Here is an 11,776-nt window from a genome sequence, read left to right as displayed (position 1 = left end):
AACTCTGAATTTGTTTTGGAAAATTGTAACCCTGAACTTTAAGTTCAGCACCTGGATATTGTTGAAAACAGCTTATATGACAATAATCGGACTTAAACAGAATAGTTCTATTCTTCCAGTCAATGTAGGGATTGTGAAGGACTAACCAAGGAATACCTAAAATTAGACCAAACTGAGGAGCATCTATTATGTCAAAAATTATGTCTTCTATGTGTTTGACTGCACATGTCATGATTAACTCTTCAGTATTATATTGTATTGGACCTGAAGTCAATTCTTTCCCATCCACAGCCCTAACTATTTCTGGAGAATTTTTCTCAGTTCTTTTTAACCTTAATTTCTCAAATAATTGGGTGTCGATAAAATTGCCTGTGGCTCCAGAATCAATCAAAGCATCTATAGACCATGAGTGACTTTTGTCCTTCTGTGATTGTAATAGAACTCTAATACTGAGATGACTATGAGAGGCGGTAGGTGCATTTGAGGCCAAACTAAGCTGTTTACCCGATAAACTGACCTCCTGATCTATCGAGCTTTTTAGTTTTCCGACTGATCTACTGTGTTGACATCCACTGACTTCGACTTAGGTCTTGAGGGTCGAGTAGGGCACTCTTTGACAAAGTGTCCTGACTTACCACAATACATACATTGGTTTGGTTTTCTTCTCTTCTCTCTTTCGTCTTTGGTTAAAGGCCCTCTTATTGTCCCTATTTGCATTGGCTCAACCGGATCTAATTTAGCTGTGGATTCATGTTTAAGATTTGTCTTGTCTCTTGGTAAAAATACTTTGAAATCTGTTTTTCCTTTCTCCCCTTTCCTTTCTATGATGCGATGATTGAGTTTGACTACCAGATCAATAAATTCCTCTGGGTCTGTGGGAGGGTCAAGAATTTGTGTTACCATATCTTTTAATTCTTCTCTCAACCCTCTATAGAATAAAGACACACGTTTATCTTCTGGCCATTCTGCTTCTATAACTAATCTATTGAAAGAGGAGATATAATGTAACAGATCAGAGGACCCTTGTTTTAAATTTAGTAGTTCATGATCTGCGGACTGCACAAAGACATGTTTAGCAAATAATTTCTTCATGGTGTTTTTAAATCGCCGCAAATCATAAAGAATTAAATCATCTCTTTCTACGTAGGGTACAGACCAAAGAGCTGCTTCACCACTTAAATATGAAAGAATGAAGGCTACCTTCGAAGAGTCATCTGGGAATGCTGTGGGTTTTGCCACAAAATGTAAATGACATTGATTCAGGAATATAGCAAATTTGTTACTGTCGCCATAAAATCTCTCTGGAGGCGCAAGGGGTACAGGAACAGGGGTTACTACCTGAATTTGGGTGTTAGAAGAAGGGGAGCTTGATGCGCCACCACTATACAAGGTTTGCATGTGTGGCTGAAAAGTTGCAGGTCTAATCGGAGAAGTCCAGGAAGTACTAGTAGTTTGTATCTTAGTTTGCATATCAGACATATCTCTACGCAATTCTGCATTTTCATGCCTCAGCTCCGCTAACATTGCTGCTATATCTTGTAGTGACACCTGAGGAGTTTGGTCCATAGCGCCTGGGCAAAACGGTATCCGTGGGCTTAGCCTTCTGTCAGGTGATTCAAGTCACTCTTACCTGTATGGCTTGGTGCTCTTACCTGTAAGGTGCTTGATGGGTTTTGCGGAGACGCTATGAGCCAAACTCCCAGAAAGCTATCCTACCTCTTGTGGTTTTTTATCAATTCACTCCAAGATGCTAGATAGTTATTAGGGAGAGTGGCCGGATCTGACGCTAATGAAGATTCTAGTAGTCGACCTGCAAAACAACAAGCTCTCCTTAGAATCCTTCCCACTTTAACTATACTCTACTCCACCCTCTCTACGACACCTTGTGGTTGTATTCTAGATTTTAAACTTCCTACCTGCGATCTACTAAGAGGGGCTTCGCGTCCTGGAAGTGGTGTGTTGTAGAATCTTGTCAGGTTAGCAGGGTTGTTTGGATGATGACGTCCTTGTAGTTTGCTCAACTGAAGATTATTTCACCTTCTCTACAAAGATACAATTACACTATTAAATTCTAATCTTTCTGAAATACACCAAACATTTAACATTAGACCTTCCCTCTTGCACGCACTTACTTATCAATTCCTGCTTAATATTCCACCACTTCCTTGTTTTCTTTCTTCTTTGAATTAACTCTATACAAAAGATATGGAAACAAAATGCAGCAGGCCTAATACAGATACAGATACAACTGGCCTAATACAAATACTACAGTTAGCTTAAAGAAAGCTTTTACTCAAATAACAAATAACAAATGTCGCCTTTGTTTTCCTTTAGTCCTTTTCCTCTTGCTACTTCAGAAGAAATTGGTTTCCAAAAATTGTTCCTTTGTCAAAACGAGTGGCTAGCGTTGGGCGCATTCAAAAGAAAAACATTTACTTAGCTTTTGTCTTCTCCAAGCTGCCGAGTCCTGAATTTCCTTTTCCGTCAAAAGGAGCAGCCTCTGATGGGACCTCGAGATGCGCGATGTGTTCTCTGTGAAGGCTGGAAGGCTAAGCGCCTTCTGGAAGATCGGGTGTGGTTTTTATACCTGAACCACACCCGAACGTAAAGACGCTAACGTGCATTCCGCCGCTTGTCTCTTTTCAAGCGTCTGAGAAAGACAAACCAACGCGTCTATTTTACTTCTTGCTCGGTGTTCAAGTTGCCAAGCAGGGATTTTGTCGGACCTGAATATAATGTTCCTAAACCACCGCCAAGAGTCACAATGTTCCTTAAGCACCGCCAAGAGTCACATAATAAAGAAATATCAGATTACAAAAACGTGATTCATTAAACACTGGTACATGCAAACGTTATAAATCATATTCCTTCAATAAGCATAACAACATGTTAATGAATTCAAGGAGTGCAGGATGCACGGGACAGGGGTGGGTTTTCATTGGTACAAAATTAGCGCAGTTTCTAAACGTGCGCGTTACAGGCTTTTACCTTCAATGAGGGTTGCTGAACCTGAGGGTGTGAAATCATGACCAACGGAAACTAAAACGCAAATTGGTGCTTTGTGTGGTATCAAAGAAAGAGTCATCCCAATTATGTCACTTAGCTGGTGATTCTCAGTCCTAGAGTCCATGAATGTTATATTATCCATGTGGCAACCGTTTACAGAACTTTTGCTGAGTGATGATGCCAAAGGCAAGAAATGTGAGGATCTTTGGTCACATATTGATAGTGATTTGAAAAAAGTACACTCTACTGCATTCTTAGATTTTTACAGGAAAGCATGACTGCTGTAGTAGACATGATAAAAGAAACTAGAGTCTGAAAACACCCTTGTCTACCAAGTGTTCGGCATAATTGATGTAGATGTGAATCATCTCCTTGAAAGTAGGCTGGGCGACACTTTTAGGGATTTTGGCTCTTGCTACTTGGTAAGCAAAGAAATGGTGAGGAGCAATTCAGGAACTTTCATTTTACAATGTATGAAAAATAGCCATTCACCAACCATGGCATTTGAAGTCAATGAAGCCTCACTGCGGTACTCTGCACAAGTTATAGATCCCTTCAGTAAAGGGAAATTATCTCCGGAGTTTCAAAAGTGCTGCTTCATTTTTGACCGCTTTAATAACTCTGAGGGCATATGAGCCAGTTCAACACATATGTTGCACAACCTGTCTCAGGGAATCACAATCTTCAGGTGCACCAGTATTGGCATGGATGTCAGGGGCCAGAGTTAGCAAATTGTGTACAGGCTATTTTGGCATTGCCTGTTTCAAGTGCCAATGTTAGTAGGGCCTTTACACAGATAAAAGTTTACATGGGAAGGAAAGAGCGAGCGTGTATGACGAAAGACTCACTGACGAAGTATTGTATGGTGTACTACAATCAGTTTGATCTTAAAAAAATTATTTGTACCTCATTTACACTGTATGTACTATATACCATTTCCTATCAGTGCAGAAAGCAAGCCATAATAAAAGCAAAATGTTCCATAAACACCAGAAAAACAAGGTTTCTGTTGTTTTTAATGGCGCGAAAAAGTGTAACCACTGAGAACCACTTTTTTTTTTAGGTATTGAATTCACTTGAAAACACTGAAAAAACCCCACCAGAAATTACTAAAAATAGAAACTGAAAACAGGAATGCCTACGTATATATTTATGGCTGAATCTGGCTTTGTGAACTGGGCCTATGTGTAAAGTGTGTATTAGGCACAATAGGTGCCTGTGTGTAAAAGTAATCATGTGCTCCAGTCGTGCCACAGCATAAAACCCTTGTTGAATTTAGTTTAGTTTAGTTTACAACACTTCCTATGGTAACTATTTGAACTTAATTATGATGTTCCTAGATCAACCATGCACTGTACTACTTTTTTAACAATGGAATGCTTTCTCTGTATACACATTTGTTCTGTCGGGTATTTGGTTCTCATTTGCCATGGTTTTCTATTTACTTTTTGTCAACTGTTCTGGTTTGGGCAGCACAAATGAATATGATTATTGAATAAAATGTTTATTAATGTTGATGAAATATGTGCTCTATGCGCAGGGGGCCAGATAACATTTTCAATATCACGCCCCACCGTGTGCCCCATGTAACAATAAGATTGTTGGAACTTACACAGTCGTTGTATCGAAAATAAGACATTGACACTGTACTGTATGTATATAAATACCTGTTTAATAAAAATTGTGAAATAAAAAAAAAGAAATGGAAAAAATGCTACATTTAAATGAGCTCATTTTTTGCTTGTTCGCGGTCCTGAACGTCATGTTCGCGACCGCGAGCAAGCAAAATGACATCCCGGCGAGATTCTCAACGCGGGGAGGTAAGGTTTCTCATTGTGAGTGGTTGCGCATGCTCGCGACCGCTCCCAATGAGAAACTACCAGTTTGCGTTGAGAAAGCTGCAGCTCGAGCAATAATCTACTTGAGCAGCAGAAAACTACAGCTCGCACTGTGCAAGATGCCGTTTTCAATGATTGCACAGTGCCGGATGCTTGTCCGCACTGTGCAATCATTGAAAACACTTCTTGCACAGTGCGAACATGCTACTACGCAGCTCGCGTAGTGCTACATGAAGTTCGCGTAGTGCGAAGTGCACTTCGCGAAGCTTCGCGTAGCACTACTTCGCGAACTACGCCCACCCTTATTTATGAGTACGGCGGTCCTGAGGACCGCCATACTCTTGGTGGTGGTCCTACCACTGCCAAACTGCAGGTCCATCAGAAGTATTCTGAGTGTGGCTGTCCGGCAGTAAGACCTCAGGGACCCCTTTCCATTGTGAATGGGTTATCAACCAACTTGATGCTGGTGGTAAAATACAAATGTTTTGCGACCTTATTTTGGGCACAAAACATTCATACATACCACTGCGAGTCACTATTAAGAAGGGACGCCCTTAACACGCCCCTTCCTAATACCAAATCGCTAACCCATTTTGCGATTTAGGTTACCAAATCACAAAATAGGGTGTGGTACATAGTAGAAAAGCTTTTTTCCAGTCGCAAATAGCCCAATTCCGTACATCGGAGCCGCCTGGATCTGGACGGGTTGGTGGTGGGGAAAGAAGTGATCAATGGTGGCGGTGCGAATCACAACCTGCCTTTCTGTCGACCTGTTCATGGCAAGGACCCCGCCATGAAATGGTCAGCGGAAAGGCAGGGAAAGGGCTCCAAAAAGGGCACAAGGGAAAAGTTGCCCATGGAGGTTGTGCATAAGGGAACATTGTGCTCTAATTGCACTGTTGTGCGTGCACTTTGTGCCATGCACAGCATGGTGCATGTACACAGTGCACTGACGTGCAAGCAGCGCTTCCATGATGCCAGCATATGCTTCAGGCTCTTTCTTTGAGCTGAGCATGCTGTCGATGTGGCACCCCGACACAACACCACCAGCCTGGCGCTATTCTCATAATATGGCATTCGGGAGTTCCACCAGTTCGGCGGTGTCTCCCGACTGGTGCAAATGCAGTCCGACTGTTGGACCACCAAACATCTAATCTGGCCCAAAATAATGAGTACCAAATACAGGAACTCAAAAATATTGGGGGAAAAATATTGTGATGCAAACATTTTGTTGTGTAGAATATAGTTGTCAAGAATATTAATTCTCTAGTAAGCAATAGTGTTTTTAAGAATATCATCATTTTAATATCATTTTTAGTAATATTGGTGTAAAAAATATTGTTTTTAATTATTTCCATTAGTTTTATTCATATTGATTTTGATAGTTGGTACTGTTGGTATAATTGTTATCAATTTTTAAAATTATAATTCGTAATCTTAAGTGCTTTTCATTTGGTGTTAGTGATTTATAGTGCTGTAGAGGTTTGTTTGGGTAGGACATTATTTAAAATATGAATATGCTTAATTTCTTGTTGATCTATTTTGAATTGGTAAGTAATGTTTTACTTGCTTATTAATTATGCAATTTTTTTAAAGTTTAAAATGTAAATAAACTTGTTTTATTATAAGTTATAGTAAGCTGTATTTTAGTAGCAGGTTGTTAGGTTTGATGGGAAATTGGTGGGGATTTTAATATTTTTTCATTTGAAATTGTTAATGAGTTTCAAATTGTCAATTAACTATTTAATTGATTTTAATTATGAACATATTTTTGTTAGTTGCTGGGTTTGTTGGAGATTGTGGTGAGTAGTTTAGGTTTAGATATTTGTAGAGCACATGTCTGCCTGGAGCCTTCCCAGCATTAGGTAAGTTGTGCTGACCAGTACGGTAGAACAGCGAGGAACTACAGAGCGAAATGACAGGTTTTGAAGCCTTTGCTAAAATTGGACTCCTCTTCCGCATGCCTCAGTTCCAGGGGCATAGAGTTCCAAAGTTTCTTAGTAGATGGTCATAAGCCGATCTAAGGATCTGGTCTGTACATAAGGGGAGAGGAGGCTATTGATCTTAAGGGGCCTGTTGTGAATGAACGTTGATCCATCTCCAAGATATCTTTAAGTGGTATTTATTATGTTGGTAAGTTCAGAAGTAGAACTACAGTGAGCCCCACCAGGAGCAGCCTTCTTGCTGCTCAGCCCACACACCAACTGCCAATCTCACTCATCCAACATTCCATTGCATCATCACTTATTCAACATTCTGCACCACACTCACGCTGTCTGAGCAGCAAGTATGACACATCCCCATTCTTTACGGTAAACAAAACACAATGCAATGGTCCACATACACACATCCTCTCCCTTTATACACAAAAAAACAAATCATTTACCTTTTCACAAAAACCAAACAAGCTTGCCTTCTACTACACCACACATTACCGACCAAACCCCTTATGTCACAAACATACCAGCTGGCCAGGCTGATATGGACATGAACAAACAGGGAACCAAACCGAAACGGTGCTGTAGCAATCACCACACAACGAGACAAAAGGAACACAAGAGGAAAATAATGCCACACAAGGTTGGAAGGAAAACCAAAGTAAGAACACAAAGGAGCTGCAACCACACAAGAGTAGAAAGGACCGCCGACACAAGTGCAAAAAACATACTCAAGAAAACAATGCCACAACCACACGAGGGTAGAAGGAAAGTAAAACTATGCCACAACCACACAAGAGAAGAAGGAGCGCCAACACAAGTGCACACATACATTATCGTAAGAGCATGCCACAACCACACAAGAGTAGAAAGAATGCCAATTCAAGTGGGTGTTTCGTCTCTTTACCAGTCAACTCAAACACCACACCAAAAGGGTGATTAAATAAATCATCTCACACCTACAACATCAACAGTGGTCGACTCAAGATGCTTCGCACTAAAAATCATCACACACTCACACCACTGACCGTGAGAGATTTACATATGTAGGCAATCACACACACACACCCAACAGTGAGATGCACAAACTCCCACAACAACAAGAAGGGGATAACCCAGAGTGACTTCAAACTACTAGTCAACTCAAACAACACACCAACATTGGGTGAACCCTCCCCAACCACACAGAAGGGGATACACTGAAAGACTTTGTGCCTAAAAGTCAACTCACACCCACACAATCAGTAGAAAAAGACATAAAAACCAAACATAGACAAGGGGAATAAAACACCAGCATATGAGTGGTTCCCCCTCAAACCCAGACCTATAGCGACAATGTCACCAGTGACAAAGGTACTGAGCCACAACCAACCCAAGATCACAACTTACAATGATAAGAATGCAAAGATAGATGTAGCAATCACAAGCATTAACAAAATTACGTTGCCATAAGAGCATTGACACCAGGAACGAAGCAAACTCCAAAGTCTCGAAAGTCTTGAGTGAAAACCAAACAACTCACCTGCTTATCCATATGAAAAGGGTGCGCAAGTACGCCCCATAAAGACTCCTCATAGTCACACATCATAAGCAGCGGAATACAGTGGACCGTAAGATTGGACAACGCTACTGGTTTTGAGGCTCCTTTCCACATCTCTTTAAACTGTGTCACTTGCCAAGTGTCCAGCACACATTCATGTTGCTGACATGAGTACACACTCGCAAGAAGACTTGAAGAAGAGAGGGACGCACCACCTCCGTAATGACCCCATGGCAACCGGTGTTGTCGATACTTGCAGCTTCTGCCAACCACAAGATGGCAGCACATAGAAAGACGTTGAGCCGGGTGGCTGCAGGCACATCAGTGCAGCACAGCGTGGAAGTTGCAGGGCGCTGTGCAAGCTGTAGGCAGGGTTCGCGCTAGAGAGAACAAACAGCAGTTGAAGGTAGGTGACGGTTGCCAGATAAACTTAGAAAGTTTGAAAAAAAAATGGAGGGGAAGAAAAACTCCTCTGCTTGTAAAACCTCCCAAGCGGCTCTTCCCGGGTCACTCCCCCTTACACAGACTGAGGGGACACCTCTTCCAAGCTGCAGCACACCTTGAAGACCTCTTCCATGATGCAGACACTGGGGAATCCTCATAGTCTTTGCTCTTCTTAACACAGAGTCTGACACGAAGACGGGGTCGTTAAGCTCCTTATACACGGGGCAGATCCGAACAGTGACTCAGGGGACCGTTCCCCATCACACTTCCAAACATGGGCTCTGGGGATAACACAGGCTCTGGGGACAACATGGGCTCAGGGGACATAAGTGCCCTGGCACACTGTTGCTCCTCCTCTTGCCAGGCCACAAACAGAGACAGCAGGGTTTCTCCCACATGTCGGTGTGTTGAACATGGACTCTGGAGAGTAGACACCCTTCACAACATGGGCACTTCTTAATGGTGCACTACCCCCAGATGCTCTTCCCCACGCAAACAGAGGGGAACTCCTCTCCCTCAATGCCGTTGGTGTCATGAACTAGAAGGCACTTTCCCACGGTTGCAGCAGACCGGTAGAAGGAAAGCTTAACAGGAAATGGCACGCCTGAGTTGGGGCCGACCAGTCTTGTGGTCACTGGTGGGGCTCAGGGCTGCCAGCTCCTTCAAGGTTTCTTTAAGTATTATTTCATTGATATCCAGTTACTTCAAGCTTGATAGTTACAGTGTAATATGATGACACATGCAGGTTCTTTCCAGTAAAGTCGCCTAAATGTTGTGAATGAACGTTGATCCATCTCCAAGATATCTTTAAGTGGTATTTATTATGTTGGTAAGTTCAGAAGTAGAACTACAGTGAGCCCCACCAGGAGCAGCCTTCTTGCTGCTCAGCCCACACACCAACTGCCAATCTCACTCATCCAACATTCCATTGCATCATCACTTATTCAACATTCTGCACCACACTCACGCTGTCTGAGCAGCAAGTATGACACATCCCCATTCTTTACGGTAAACAAAACACAATGCAATGGTCCACATACACACATCCTCTCCCTTTATACACAAAAAAACAAATCATTTACCTTTTCACAAAAACCAAACAAGCTTGCCTTCTACTACACCACACATTACCGACCAAACCCCTTATGTCGCAAACATACCAGCTGGCCAGGCTGATATGGACATGAACAAACAGGGAACCAAACCGAAACGGTGCTGTAGCAATCACCACACAACGAGACAAAAGGAACACAAGAGGAAAATAATGCCACACAAGGTTGGAAGGAAAACCAAAGTAAGAACACAAAGGAGCTGCAACCACACAAGAGTAGAAAGGACCGCCGACACAAGTGCAAAAAACATACACTCAAGAAAACAATGCCACAACCACACGAGGGTAGAAGGAAAGTAAAACTATGCCAAAACCACACAAGAGAAGGAGCGCCAACACGAGTGCACACATACATTATCGTAAGAGCATGCCACAACCACACAAGAGTAGAAAGAATGCCAATTCAAGTGGGTGTTTCGTCTCTTTACCAGTCAACTCAAACACCACACCAAAAGGGTGATTAAATAAATCATCTCACACCTACAACATCAACATTGGTCGACTCAAGATGCTTCGCACTAAAAATCATCACACACTCACACCACTGACCGTGAGAGATTTACATATGTAGGCAATCACACACACACCCAACAGTGAGATGCACAAACTCCCACAACAACAAGAAGGGGATAACACAGAGTGACTTCAAACTACTAGTCAACTCAAACAACACACCAACATTGGGTGAACCCTCCCCAACCACACAGAAGGGGATACACTGAAAGACTTTGTGCCTAAAAGTCAACTCACACCCACACAATCAATAGAAAAAGACATAAAAACCAAACATAGACAAGGGGAATAAAACACCAGCATATGAGTGGTTCCCCCTCAAACCCAGACCTATAGCGACAATGTCACCAGTGACAAAGGTACTGAGCCACAACCAACCCAAGATCACAACTTACAATGATAAGAATGCAAAGATAGATGTAGCAATCACAAGCATTAACAAAATTACGTTGCCATAAGAGCATTGACACCAGGAACGAAGCAAACTCCAAAGTCTCGAAAGTCTTGAGTGAAAACCAAACAACTCACCTGCTTATCCATATGAAAAGGGTGCGCAAGTACGCCCCAGAAAGACTCCTCATAGTCACACATCATAAGCAGCGGAATACAGTGCACCGTAAGATTGGACAACGCTACTGGTTTTGAGGCTCCTTTCCACATCTCTTTAAACTGTGTCACTTGCCAAGTGTCCAGCACACATTCATGTTGCTGACATGAGTACACACTCGCAAGAAGACTTGAAGAAGAGAGGGACGCACCACCTCCGTAATGACCCCATGGCAACCGGTGTTGTCGATACTTGCAGCTTCTGCCAACCACAAGATGGCAGCACATAGAAAGACGTTAAGCCGGGTGGCTGCAGGCACATCAGTGGAGCACAGCGTGGAAGTTGCAGGGCGCTGTGCAAGCTGTAGGCAGGGTTCGCGCTAGAGAGAACAAACAGCAGTTGAAGGTAGGTGACGGTTGCCAGATAAACTTTGAAAGTTTGAAAAAAAAAATGGAGGGGAAGAAAAACTCCTCTGCTTGTAAAACCTCCCAAGCGGCTCTTCCCGGGTCACTCCCCCTTACACAGACTGAGGGGACACCTCTTCCAAGCTGCAGCACACCTTGAAGACCTCTTCCATGACGCAGACACTGGGGACTCCTCATAGTCTTTGCTCTTCTTAACACAGAGTCTGACACGAAGACGGGGTCGTTCAGCTCCTTATACACGGGGCAGATCCGAACAGTGACTCAGGGGACCGTTCCCCATCACACTTCCAAACATGGGCTCTGGGGATAACACAGGCTCTGGGGACAACATGGGCTCTGGGGACACAAGTGCCCTGGCACACTGTTGCTCCTCCTCTTACCAGGCCACAAACAGAGACCGCAGGGTTTCTCCCAC

This window comes from Lissotriton vulgaris, chromosome 9, assembly GCF_964263255.1.
Source record: "Lissotriton vulgaris chromosome 9, aLisVul1.2, whole genome shotgun sequence".
Lineage (NCBI taxonomy): Eukaryota > Metazoa > Chordata > Amphibia > Caudata > Salamandridae > Lissotriton > Lissotriton vulgaris.
Note: the sequence above shows the minus strand (reverse complement) of the source record.